Source organism: Lipotes vexillifer, unplaced genomic scaffold, assembly GCF_000442215.2.
Source record: "Lipotes vexillifer unplaced genomic scaffold, Lipotes_vexillifer_v1.1 scaffold463, whole genome shotgun sequence".
NCBI classification, from domain to species: domain Eukaryota; kingdom Metazoa; phylum Chordata; class Mammalia; order Artiodactyla; family Lipotidae; genus Lipotes; species Lipotes vexillifer.
This window is the reverse complement of record NW_006779398.1, coordinates 1,340,545-1,355,621: the sequence shown is the minus strand read 5'-3', so window position 1 is coordinate 1,355,621 and position 15,077 is coordinate 1,340,545.

Below are 15,077 nucleotides of genomic sequence, written 5' to 3'. Positions count from 1 at the left end.
TGTGAGTATTAAAATAACATGAGCATGCTGCCTTAATAATTATGTTGGAGATAGTGAATAAAAAGTGCATTTCTGTCCTGTGCATTTACAAGTTATATCTCACAGTTTTGAAAAATGCTTCATCTTGCTCTTTCAACAGTAAACAAATATGTATTGAGTGTCTGCTAAGTGCAGGCTCTGTGGAGTGCTGGGAATATTGTGTATGTCTATGGGAAAAAGGTAGACATAGCCATGGCCCTCACAGAGCTTATAGACCAAGTGTATAGTCTGATCCAGATTTTTATTATTAAAACCATCAGGTCATGGTGTAAGTTTAACTCCTCTGCAGCCAAACCCATATTTTATCAGAGCAGCTGTATTCAGTGCTAATTTGTAATTTAATCTGACCTCTAATGAAAGGGCTTTCTTCTGTGGTAATGTGTTTATTTCTAGAGCATTGAGGAGAGTTAGTCCTCCATTTATCACCTCCTCTTGGAGCCATTACTGTTTTAATCTTTACAATGAGCCATTTATAAGGAAATGAAAATATTAATCATGATCGTTTAAATCAGATAAATAAGATTAGCTTTTAGGTAGTCTTATTCCTTAGGAATAATGTACTGCCTTGTGACACATGAAACACTGTTGTCAGGAGGGAATCAGAGTTTCATAGTCACAAGTATGAGAAACCACTGCTATCTGCCTTTGAATGCTAAGAGAAGGAAATAAAAGGTTTTTTCCCCCACATATAAATTTGACTCCCAGATACAAAGACAAAGACACACAAAGTTCTATTCATCTCATTATTTTATTGCAAAGGCAGGAGACAGTGTAAGCATCAAGATGACTCCAAACTGGAAATTGTAAGACAAATATATATTCCCAGGCAAAGTGATCTTTAATCACTGAAGCAGTACATTACAAGAGGATGTCAGATCTCTCAGAATACACGCTCTGATATGGATCACGTCACATCTTTACACAAAACACTTATTCAGCATAAACTAGCTTTTCAGAAGCTGCCACTGCCCTTCCCCCTCCATTTCCACTTTCCATGCTCCCTTCCTCCCTTGGGAAGATGCTTGCTAGTTCCATTTGCTTTCAGCACCAGTGTTGCCATGGAAACTCGCCTCCTTGTCTTCCCCCTCCCCAGTTACCAAGTACAGCTTCTGGACTCAGTGCCAAGACCTCCTCTGTACAACCTCAATGTTCTTTCAGTGTTTAGACAAATCTGGTGGAAAATGTTGTTTATGGTTTTTTTTCCACAGTACTACAGCTGTATGTTTTGTGTAACACATTTCCCATGGATCTATCCATGTCCTGAAGGAGATTATTTCCACCCTGCCTTGTCCACCATAGCTTAAAAAACTTGTATTATTTGGTCTGATTTTTAATATGGCATAAAAGATAACTCAGGATTACAGATATTCCATCTTTGTTGTGTTTTATTACATCCTGAATTTAGTACTACATATACATTGTTTCTGTACTTTGGGAGATCATTTCTATTTTGTGAAAATTGTAGCACTAATGCCTTTTTCAAAAAAACCTAGGCAGTAATGTAAATTATCTCTCATAGCTTAGAAGTCCATTAAAGTACATCTGTGGACCTTAGGTTATTTCAGCCATTATAATTCAGACGTTTAAATAATATATTGGCATCCCCCATTACTTGAACTTATAGTTTGATGCCTTACTTAGTACATTTTATGCAGACTTGTATTGTATATAATTTAATTAGTCATTCTAACACTGATTTATGCTGACACAAAAAGTTTTGTTGATGTGAAATGACTTTTTGTCCCTTCCCCCACCTTTAAAATGTCAATTTTGGTTATATATTTCTCAAACATTAAAATGTAGGCTCAGCAAAGTATTTATTTGTTTAACATTTTTTTTATTATAAATAAGTCACGTCAGCTGTCCCACTGTGCTGACACTGCCATTTTTTCATTATAAACATTTATATTTAAAAATTTAAAAAGAGAGGACTTCTATTTGGAAAAAAATCCCTCTGATAAACAGAAGAGGGAGCAGTATTTCCTTCTTTTTGACACAGAATGCAGTGTTGTTTTTTAAATTCCTATTTCACCTTTCTTTTTTCCTGTAAACGTAACATCCTCTGTCATAATCTCTGCTGTTGATTTTCTATTCCTTTCTTTCTGTATTTAGCGGGGAGGGAAGTCTAGTGGTGGCGGGAGTAGGACCACCCATTTTGATCAAGGGAACAAAGGTTAAATTCTTTCTGGTTTGCTACTTTCTCTTAGGATATAGTTAAATATTAGAAATCTTTGTCTTCTACTGTATATTTTTGCTTGCAACAATACTTTAAAAAAATCTATGGCACCACTTTACAAAGAGGCCCCGGCATTGTGTGGTCAACTGGAGTGAATGCGTGTATTCTCTGGGGCCTGCCCTGTGAGAGACTGTCTCCCTGTTGTTCTCACTGTGAGCCGAGCTAGGAGCCGTGCACATCTGAATAACAGAGTCTTTTCTGCCTGGTGCAATCCTGGATTGTTACAGTCTACAGGCCAGCCATGCTGTCACCGGCACAAATTGATTTAACCATCAATTGCTGTGGTCATTAAAGCTGCTAAAAGTCCTCGCCAAACTGATGAATTGCAACTGAATGTGAAATGAGTCTCTAAGTCCGTTTCCCACCATCTCATATCAAAGGCTATTGTATCCCTGCAAAGTAACGGGTCGGAGGTTCAGGCTGGAGTTCAACAATGGGCCCTGTCAGAGGATAGAGCTCCATTCACTCTGGCAGCCCCAATTACAGTTTACTTTCCATACCTTATTGTATAAAATTTGCATCCAACTAATATATTGAATTATTGGCATACTTTGGGTGTCAAAGGAGTTCGCTGAATGGTTTGTCCTTGAAATACATGGAATTCTAAGCATCTGCTGGCTACTGGGTCGTGACAATGAAAGGATTCCCTGGTTTTTCGCCGCTTGCAGAAGGACTCATTTTTTTCAGCTCAGATTTAACACTTCAAAACACTCTGCTCAACTTCTTCCACATTCACAGCCATAAGCCCATTTCTGGATTTTTTGAGAGGAGCTGTAGGGAAGGAATGGTACAGTTCCTGCCTTGCAAGAATGTAATTTAAAAACTTAAATGATTCACTATAATCTCTTTGGGACCCAAATTAATGGGCAAAACCAGACTTACAATTTGATGGGGTTTCTTTTAACCTGAAGAAAAGTGGGGAGTGAAGAAAAATTAAAATCACATTTAGGCATAGATTTCAATGCCCAGAGAACTTTCATTAGCTTTTTAAGGAAAACATATAGGTTAGATTTTAAGTTGTCATGGTTAAGCCAGTGAGGAGCTATGAGTCAACCAGGCAATGAACATGTCGACGTTGCTACTAATGATTTCTTTATTTATTCAATAACTAAGTCTGTGGAGATGAACCATCATAGAAAATTAAATCCTTCAAGTTCTGATATTGCAATACTAGTAGAGAACTTCAGGGGAAGATGTCATGTTTTGTAGCAACATTTAATATGCTCCAGCTGATGACAGAATTCTTCTTTTTCCTAACAGATAATCATCTGAGTAATAATTTTGTTTTGAGTCTTAGGTTAAGTATGTCAAATAATTTTTTTTATGCATACAGTTTCTTACGTAGTTTTCACAAATTCACTTGAGTTTTTTCTTTAATGTTTAGGTTAATATTTAAGAGCCGTGTAAAGAGTCCTTGTTTTTAATTCCAGGGTTTTTGTTGTCTGTTCTTTCTCCTTTTCTCTTCCCAAACCTCACGGTAGTACGACTTTAGCATCTAATGTTTTACAAGGTGCATTAGAGGAAGCTCTGTAGGAGAAACAGGACTTTGGAGATCAAAGGCAAAAAGCTCCATTTTTACTCCTGAAACCCCACACGCTCTGGTTATTTTCTTTCCCAAGCTCGTCTTGCCACGAAGTGCTATCAATAGGGCTGAAAAGAGCAGATGTGGAAAACAAAATAAATCTGACTTAATATTATAATGGAGATTACATGAATACAAAGTAGAGAGGAAAGTAAGCAAAGCCAGCAAGGACCACAGTGCCATAGAGAAGAGAGAGGAAGAAGGGAAGTTTTGCTTCAAGAATCAGTGCATAGGTCAGAGGTTCAGGCCATTCAGATGTATTAATAATGAGCTGGCAGACAGATCCAGGTTTGTGTTTCCCTAGACTCTATTTACCATAGACTTTGCGTCTCCGGTAACTGTGTGTGGAAATCCATCAGTAAGAACTGTTACATTTTGCCCAAGGTTCCAAATGACCCTTGAAGAAGGTCATTGGATTCTTGTCTTTGAAAGATCTATTGTTCAAAACAAGGAAAAAGCACAAGCTCCCTTGGCAAAAAAAGAAAAAAACCTGACTCCAGATTGCTTAAGCATTGTAAACCAAATGGAATGTCTATGTTTTATGACCCAAAGAACTATAGTCATTTTAGATGGAATACGATATGGAAATCAATTCTTTTTATAATCTTCACTCACAGAACAGCACTAGATATCTTACACTTATTTGTGAGATAAAAGTAACACAATACAATCTCCCCAAATCTCTTAAAGATCATTTGCTTCTGGTTATTTATTGTGGACCAACAGTTTATAATTGTTTTTAACATTAATGTGGTAGCAGAATTTCTATATTTATCATGATTATTAATTTATATCTTGACTTACTTAAAAGTTCTTAAGCCAAGATGATATGAGAAAGTCCTATTTTAGTGTTATATAAGTAACTTTAGATTGTCTAGTACTTATAAAAGTGTATACATTGAAATATATGTGCTTATTGAAAATACTGGAATAGTATAGCACAAGAGCTTCGTAAAGCCTTAAATGAACTCGAAAGTTAACTTTAAAAGTAATATTTTATTTGAATATACATTTTAAAACAATTTTAAGAGGACTTTACTAAGAATTTTTCATTATTTCCTTCTACTAGATTCAGGACAGCAGCAAGCCTGCCTACTTTGTGAATACTCATATGCAGTGCATGTAATAGATATTTGATAAGTATGTGTTGAGTGAATGAATACCGTCTCACAGTACTGCTATAAGATAGGCAGTACTTTTAAAATTAACCACGCATTTGGTGGGCACTTTCAGTTTGAAGGCTCATGTCTTTCTTCAAGCTTGGGAATTTTTCTTCTGTATATTTTTGTTGTTGAGTTCCTTCACATTTTTCCTCTGTTTTCTCTGTTTGGAAAACCTAATAGTTGGATGTTGGACTTTCTGAACTGAATCTCTAAATTTCTCTCTCAAATTTTCATTTTTATACACATATATTATTATTTTTGCCTAGGGGTAAATTCTTAAGAGACTCTATTTTCAGTATAGAGACTGATAAGTGGGAAGAGGTATTAACTGGTTTCAAAACCTTCAATTAATTCATTTTTAGTCCCACTTTTCACTCCATCCTCCATAATAGCTAAAATGAGTCTGAGGAATCCCTAGATTTTTGCTAGAAAGACCTCCTTTCTCAGCTTTAACCACTCGGTATGTTTTAAAGCCTTCAACTTTCTCTGCCTTGTCTCATTTATCAAATATTCCATAATCTTCTTTCTCTTTCTATCCCAATTTAAATACATATGTGTGTGTGTGTGTGTGTATATATATATATATATATATATATATATATATATGTATATGACCATATATATATATATATATATATATATATATGGTTCAATCTGGAGATGGCCTCCCTCATACTTTCCTTATTTTTAGGGTTTATATCTTTAAAATTACTATTATTTTAGTAAGATTTCCTCATCTGCCACCTTGAACTAGGCTATTTATATTAGGATCTAAGATATTGTTTATTGATTGACTGATTTTGGGGAATTACTTCATTTTTATTTTATTTTACATAGTCTGTTATTTTTACAGAAGCATCGCAGGAACATTGCAGAAAATCAGACAAGCAAAAGTTAAAAAAATTAAGACATAATTCCAGAAATCACGACTGTGCATCATTGCAGATCTGTCTGTCTATCCAGCCAACTATCCACCTACCTAACTATGCACATACACATGCACATTTTTTAACCCAAATGAGATTATATGGTACATACTCTTTTGTAACCTGTGTTTTCAATAAACTCTGCCTTTCTATTTTAGTAGATTTTCATTGCATCTCATACCCAGAAAACTTTGTGGATCTGAATTCAAGGTCATGAATTTAACATGGGGCCATTCAATGTGGTTATGCTGTTTGCTCCAGCACTGTTCAGCTGTGTGAGTGAAAGTACAAACTGAGTAGAGAGTTGGATTTAACCAGAACTGGGCTTTCAACAGATGAGAATGATAAATGAATGGGGGGCAAGGGAGTTGGGGGAATGCAAGGAAGTGGTTCTAATGAAAAACTGTGGAATTTAAGCTGGGAGATGAAGAGTTAGATGTCAAAGTAGTAATAGATGGTGAAAATGTAGTTGAATAAATGGATTTTAGGTTCCTTTGAGTTGGAGAATTGTTGATATACTCTGGGTAGACAGGAGCTGTGTTGCTTACAATTGAATTTTGGAGGGGGTGCAGTTATTGATAATGAAGTGGTCCTGGAGGCAACAATAGAAGTCTGTGGCTTAGGGTGAAGAACAGGATCTTTGCAGAGCAAGGGGTCAAGGTACTGAGATGACAGGATATGACAGACGTTATACATGTAAATTTTGAAATCACCATCGATTATGACAAGAATTAAATAAGAGAAAAAAAGTGATCCAGGAGTTCAGATTTCTGAAGGCATGAGTTGGAGTGACTTATAGCTCTGAGGTTGACCATAACAAGAATGCTCTAGTTTGATGTTATGGGATTCAAAATCAGGGATTTTTAGAAAGGAGAGAATGGAAATGGTCTGGAAGCTATGCAATGAGGTAAAAATTTTAAGGGACAGAAAACAATCACTTCCTAACAAATTGCAGGAGAAGCAATGTTACAGTTTCAGTTGGTACAAGAAAAAAATCTGAAGATGTTGAAGAAATAGGGAATCTTGTGGATAACTGACCAGGAGTGCCAAAGGGCATAGTGGTTGAGTTTCAGAATTTGGGTAGGAGTGGGAGAATGGAGTCATCTATGGGGATTAGAGTCTTGGGATTAAGAGATGACCTGGGAGTACTGGGCTTCTGTGAGGGTTTGATGTAAACAGAAATGTAGGGCAGAATGAGATTAATTCTGAAAGTGCCAAGGCAGATAGTGGTGTGAGACTGGGAGTGCTGGCAGACAGAGCAGGGGTGGGTCTAGAATTTGGAGTGTGTAGAATTTGGAGGTCTTTTCTTAATTTCTACCAATGGTGGTATGAAGGCACAGGAAACAGGAAATAGCATTTTCATGAAACTCATATTGCTCAGGAGCTCCCTCTTTACTCCTTCTGCTGGAAGGGGGACATTAGAACAGTGGTCTTTCCCACAGCAGATGGAGTGCTGTGGCTCCCCTTACTCATGCTCAAGATAGACCATTAGAAAATATATATATATATATAATTTATATGTTGTAAAATTTATGATAAATATATTTTATTGTATATATTTATAAAAATGTTATATAAATAATATATAAATGTATTTATATAATATGATATATAAATATATATTTTAGAGAGAGAGAGAGAGAGAGAGAGAGAGAGAGAGAGAGAGAGAGGGAGAGAGAAGATAATTACAAGAGAATTTGCTATAGGAAGACATACTGTATTTGTTTTTATGGCGTCAAGTGCCCCTGGGCTTATAAACGCTCTGTTTGAAGAGCACTTCTCAGTAGTGGAAATATGGCTTAGGATCACTTTACTGTACACAACTGCATTCAGTGTGTACAAAATACAGTTGTGTAGGTACCTACTTATTGTGAATAATGCTACATTTCTTTTATGAAATGTCCATGTGATTGATTTTAGGGAACTGCTCAAGACTCCAGCTAGGATGTTACATAATATATGGTATATGTCTGCCCCATTAACTTAAACTTCAGAAAGTCTCAATTTCAGAACACGCTAGACCCTGAGAGTTTCTGATAAGGGATTACAACCTGTACTCACATTCTCTAGGAATGAAAACTGGTGTTTGAAAACTTAAGTAACCTGCCCAAGGCTATGGGGAGTGAGTAGTAGAGGCGGGCCTGGATCAGTGTGAGTCCAGGGGACACTGAAATCAACTGTGGAACCTGCCTTCACTGAATGTGGACTTGTGCATAGAGCCACTTAACACTAATTATACAACCAGGGTCCTCAGCGTGGAGGCAAGAGAAATCCTTCTAGAATGCACACTAAGTCATCTTGGGTATACTTGGAGAATCTGGATGCACATGGATAGAGGGATATCTATCTATCTGTCTTTCTGTCATATCCAGGAAGATGGGTCAGAATCAGAAGGAAAAATATCTAATTTTTTTTTAATGTTGAAGCAGGTAGATCAAAGCAGAATCTCTCCAGTTAGGGAGGTTGGCACGTCAAGCCTTCACCAAAATTACCCAGTTGAATGGTTGTATGTGCAAAATGTATGGGTTCTTGATCAAAATGAATTTATCTCCTAAAAATCCATTCTTTTCTATACCACAACCACTGCTAATAATAGCTAACATCAACAGAACACTCACAGTTTTCCAAATACTATGATGAACACTTCATATGCATTATTTCATTTAATGCTTAAAACAACTGTGGTGTGGGCTTCCCTGGTGGCGCAGTGCTTGAGAGTCCGCCTGCCGATGCAGGAGACGCGGGTTCGTGCCCCGTTTCGGGAAGATCCCACATGCCGCGGAGCGGCTGGGCCCGTGAGCCATGGCCGCTGAGCCTGCGCGTCCGGAGCCTGTGCTCCGCAAATGGGAGAGGCCACAACAGTGAGAGGCCCGCATAACGCAAGAAAAAAAAAAAAAAAAAAAAACAAAAAAAAAACAACTGTGGTAGCCAGTATTTATTATCCACCTTTGACGGATGAGGAAATCAATGATTAAAGAGGCTTAGCAAATTGGTCAAGGTTAATGGATAGAAATTGGGAAAGACAGCCTTCAAACCTGTGTTGCCCAATTCGAAAACAGTCTGTTTATAACCATTTAGTATACTGCTTATATTTATAACCATTGAACATCTGCTCAAGAAAAATTGGACATGTGAATAAACTAATGACCAGTGAATCAATTGAATTGATCATCAAAAATCTTACCCCCAATCCCTTCACTCTACGCCCCCCAAATCTCCAGACTCACACTGTTTCTGGATGGGATTTCTTTTGCTGAGCTAGCAAAAGAAAACAAAAATTATTGCAACAAATTGTTTCAAAGAATTTTTAAAAATCGGTGAAGTGCCTCATTTTACAGAGCTAGAATAACTTGAAACTAGAATCAGAGATAGCACAAGATAAGAAATTTATAGATCAATCTCACTTTTGAACAGATGCAAATATGCTACATAAAACTCTAATATAAAATATATACAAATAAAGATGAATCATAAACAACTTGGTTTTCACCCAAATATTGAAGGAGCATGCAACATTAGAAAATCTAGTAATATAAAACACAGCATTAAGATGGTACACTAAAAAAACCCCATAGAATCATCTCAGAAGATGTTCAAAGAAATCTAGGCAAACTGGAACTGGAAACTACCCTGAGCAGAAAAATCACCTATGAAAAACATAAATCTAAAGTCAAGGCTAATGATGAAATTTTAGAAGCATTTCTTTTAAAATGAGAAACCAAACAATATTTCTATTTAACATTAAACCGGAAATTTTAACTGTGGCAATAAGATCAAGAAAGAAAAGAATAATAGCAATAATAATAGCTACTGTTTTTTTCAAGCCTACTCTGGGTCATATCCTTTATATACTTTATCTCATTTTATCCTTACAATAATCCTGAAAGATTATTATTATTGCTTTCATGTTATAGCTGACAGAACTAACATTCAGATAGTTATATAATTGGCTGTCCACATACTATTTGCTCCTTTCTATTATCAAGCAAAGTCATTAAAGTCTGAGAAGAAAGGGGTTTCTGTATATGGTTTACCATCCTGTTGCATCCTAGGAGAGTGATTTTAGCTATTAGGTTGTAGTTTTAATGATAACATCAGGGTCAGAAGCAGTGAAAACAATGACAACTTATCCTTTTAGGCTACATTCTGTCATTCTATAGGATTTTCTTACTCACTGCTCCCCCCCTTTTTTTTTCCTTTTTCCCCCCTTTTCTCCATGGAGGATATTTTGTGAAAGAGAAAAAGAGACACTGACTCTGTTGGCTTGATGAGTCATGCTGTTATTGAAAGATTTTGATAATGGCAAGGAACATGTGTTTTTCTAGTAGGTGTTTATCTCTGAAGACACTGAAGGATATAAAGCTACCTTCAGTGGAATGGAAGACTCAATGGATCTGCTCTTCTATTCCCTCCATGGAGCTTGAAGGGGAGATAGAATAGCCTGAAAGGATGGTGAGAAAGGAAGAGTGTGGGGAGACTAGGAAAAGAAAGAACTTCTTAAGGTCCATCCAAAATAGGTCCCTAAAGGCTGAGAACTGACTCAACAGGCTACAGAGAGAAGTGTTTGCCACTACGCCTGTGCCCCAAAGGTATGTGAGAAAGTCTAATGGTAAGACTTCCTTTCTGCTCATGGCCTGTTGTTACGTGTCCTTCCTGATATTATGGGCACAATTAAGGGGTTACACATTGGGGTGAAAAAGGAGATAGCTTTTAGTCTGCTTCTCTGCATTAACACCATAAGTAGGGGTTAGATAAGAACTCAGGTAAACACAGAGGAAAGTTTTCTGCTTTGGAAATATTTGAATATAAATGGTAGAAAGGGTAGATGTAGAAGGGTAGGGTGACCGAGATAAATTGTTAGCCTGCAGAGGGTACAGGTCAATCACCATGAAAGGGGGCCAAGTTTAATTTGTGAATGATCAAGCAGAAATTGGATATGGAGAAATCTGACTGGCAAAAATAACACCAGATGGTGTCTCAAGAGCCTGATGCCTTAAGCATTAGCTCTTAGGGAAGAATCTCAAAGCTACTCAAAAGCAATGGGAATTTTCTCAGTTCAGTGCCGCTTTGACTGTACCTGGAGTTAAGTCATATTTCAGAGATTAAGGGTATTCCTTCTACAAGTATTGTTTTATTTCACATGCCATCTGCAGGCTCTGGGGTTCCCCAGTCATCTGAACTTCTGACCAATTGGCTACAAATTTGGAGGTTTCTACTACCCCCTCAGGTTTGATAATTCACTGGAGTGATTCATTAGAACTCAGAAAAGTATCGTACTTATCATACAAATAAGGACCAGCCAAGAGAAGAGATGCATAGAGCAAGTCTAGGAGGATCCTAAATGCTTCTGTTTCCTCAGGATGCATCATCTTCCTGGGACATCGATATATATCACCAACCTGGAAGCTCACTGGAGGTCAGGTGTCCAGAGTTTTTATTGGGGTTTCCATATGTAGGTATGATTGATTGAATCATTGGCTCTGTGATTGAACTCGATTTCTAGCACCCCTCTCCTCCCCAGAGACTGGGCTGCATCAAAGTTCCAAGTCTCTAGTCACATGGTTGGTTTTTCTGGCATGGCCAGTGCCCATCCTGAAATTATCTAGGGGACCACCATGAGTCACTTCATTAGCATAAACTCCAGTGAGATGCCAGGGGCCACCACGAATAACAAAGATATTCTTATCACCCAAGAAATTCCAAGCGTTTAAAGGCTACCTCCAGGAACCAGGAACAAAGAGCAGCTAAGTTCTCTAAACCTAAGTTTAGAGAACAGGGTAATAATAAACACACTATCTTCTGGGGTGTCTCAGAAAACTGTTGTCTCGGCTCACTTCCTAGCCCCTGCTCCCATCCACTTTCCACTTCACTTCTTGGTTAGACAGGAATGATCCAGCTGCTCTGACCTTCTGGCACACCTTCCTTCCTGGGCAGATGCGTACTGATGTATCTTCTTCCTCTGGGTTCACTCTGTAGTCTGAATCAGACAGCCCCCTGTGCTGAGGGCGGGGCTGGAACCCGTGGCAGCTCATCTCCCTTTATCCTAGACAGTGTGGGTTTTCTTTCTCACTCTTCCCTTTTCCTCATTCGGTCCTTGGGGAAAGAAATCCAATGAGCTCTAACAGTCTGTTCATTCTCTATCAGAAACTGATCTGTCTGCTAATTTTTAACAAGCTGCACTTTGCCAGTGTTCAATGAGCTCCTTGACACGCCCCCCGCCCCCCCATTTTTTGCTCCATTTAAGACCCCTTTCACATCACACTGCTCTGTTTTTCCTAAGGGAAATAGTTAGGAGAAAGTCCTTTATGGAGGTTTGGAGTCTTACACAGTATGGTTGTAGTACTACAGGGCCTCTACTGTTGATTGACACTGCAATGGTAGGTATGGCTAGGTGGCTTGGGGCTCTGTCTCTTTAAAGAAACTTACCAAACTAGGTGAATCATAACCACCTCAGTTCTAAAGTTGGTGAAAACACCTCCACTTGCATTAGCCTCATCTTTTATTTATTTATTATGGTTTTTATTGATGAAAAAAAGGAATTGAGAATAACTGTACACATTGAGAATTCTTTGGAAACTTAAACTGATAGAAGGTTGACCATTAGTTAATTTTTTTTTTTTCCCTAAAAGGCTGTTTGGAAGAGATATTCTAGTATCTTTCTTAAGTAACTGGTAAAATTTCTTAAAACTTATTTTGAAATGTTTTAGGACTCAGTTTTATTATCATTAAAAGACTCATCACAAGGAAAATTATTTTTTTCTTTTTCTTTTATTTTGTATCTGTATGAGATGACAGATGTTCACTAAACTTACTGTGCTCATCACATCATGATGTATGTAAGTCAAATTATTGTGCTCTACATCTTAAACTTACACAGTGCTCTATGTCAATTATATCTCAATAAAACTGGAAGAAAAAAACAAAAAATATTTTAAAAAACTGGGGAGATGATTACATTGAGGGTTTTGTTGTGATATATTCTATTTCCTTCTTAGTCCATATTATGGGATAATTGCCTTGTTGCCTATACTTTTCTATATAGAAGATACAAAATCAAAATTTTAGTAGCCCTTCTAAGATATAATGGGATCTAGAGGGTTTTTTTGTTGTTTTGGGGAAAGCCTTTTAGCTGGAAGACCTGATGAATTCTCAGGAGCAGTGATTTAGGGAGGAGACTGTCAAGCTTCCCCACAGAACTATCTTCAGGGTCCTGAGACAGTCTCTCGAGTCAGAGGCCTGTTTGGGGGTGCAGTCTGCCTTTGCAGAGCTGGGCTGCTCTGTCTCATCAGGCACATTAACAGGAGTGCTTTTTACCTATTAGTTAAAAAGTGTAAATGAAAGAAAAGAAATTAAATGTTGAACAAAGGAATACAATATCTAACTAGAAAAAAGTACAGCAAAACATTTTTTGGTCATTGTTCAGGAAACGGATTCTCCCCTAGCACTGCTGGAGGGAGTGTGCCCCTGCAGACGCCTTGTTTCGACTTCTGGCTTCCAGAACTGTGAAGGAATAACTTTTTGTTGTTTTAGCCACCCAGTTCATGATAATTTGTCACAGAAGCCACAGGAAATTAATGCACTTCCATGACCTCATAGATAATGATAGGCCCCCTGCTTGCTGCCCCCATGGCCCCTGTTCTTGCTTTTCATAACCCACATCACACTGGATTGAAAGGGTTTGTTGGAAGTCAGACTTTCCTTCTAGGCTGCAAGTTCATGAGGTCAGAGACATGGCCTTTCTTGTCTACCGCTGCTTCCCCAGGGCCTGGTATGTAGTAGGCACTCAATAAATTTCTATGAGATGGATGAATAAATGAGCTGGTATTGAGAATTTCTTGTCTGGGAGAGTTGTTAAATATTATACTGGGCTTTGAAAACACACTAGGGAGGTTATCCTTATGGGAGACATACTCAGGCCTCTGAAATAATTAGGTGAGGTCTTATCTGAAGACCACAAGAAGCTTTATTTTAATTAGCAGTAGCACTGGGAGTCTGATTTACTCTGGGCATTTTAGAATGTAGAAACAGTTACATGCTATAGGTCCATCGTGGTCACAAGCCTAGAATTCCTAGCAAGAAGAAATTTAGTAAGAGATAGAGCTGAATGCTGAGAACCTCTAGTGAACCCATGGTTGGGAGGGTTACAGGCATAGAAAGCTGGAGCTCTTTCCTCTACTTGGTCCTTACATTGAGGCAAGGGTATTATACCTGAAGGAAAGACACCAAGGGCAGCTAAGAAAAGACAGAGTCAGCTGATCTGTCAGCTAAGTTAGCCTTCTGGAAAATAACAGTCCACATATTAGGTAAAAAGCATGTCTTTTCATTTAAAAGGCAGTTTGAGATTAACCAAGGATGAGTTTAATACAAGACTAGAAAAGGATTACAACATATTATTGGATGATACAGAATTGCTGCCTAGAAAAGCTATTGTCCTTTGTTACCAGGCCAAAATTCAAAAATATCAACTATTAATCAGTATAGTGAGAATTAGTTTAGGAGAGAGAAAAAAAACATGTAATTAAGTTCATAATTACTTGATTTGTTTAAATCACATTATATCTGTTTCTGTTTAAAAAATTTTAACTGTACTTAGAAAAGAAAATGGAATTACAACCTTTTTTGGAATGACAATTCATATGCACTCTTTTAAGACATTCAGAAAATATAGAAAAGTGTAAAAAAGAAAGCAAAATCACCTTAATCTCACCTCCAGGGATAAATGCTATTCACAAAATATTTATATATAAATATGTGTTTTTAAACAAGAATAGAGTCATTTTATATGCTTCTTTGTAGTTTATTGTTTTTACTTGCTATATTCTGGATTTTCTGTAGATCAACAGAGATAGCTATGCATCATTATTTTAATGGTTTTCTTTTATTTCATCACGTCTTTTCCATAATGCTCTTTAACAAATGCTGTTCCATTATTTTTTTTTAATCACTGAAATGGTTTTATTTTTGTCATTGACAATATGATACTGTGATTGGATCATTACTTTGGCTTCCTTAAATATTACTTAGGTATACATTAAAAATATATGTTTACATTTAAGAAATGTAACACATTAAAGAAATTCTCTGTAAATAGAACTCCTTAATATTTTCCTGCCTTTTTTTTTTTTTTTTTT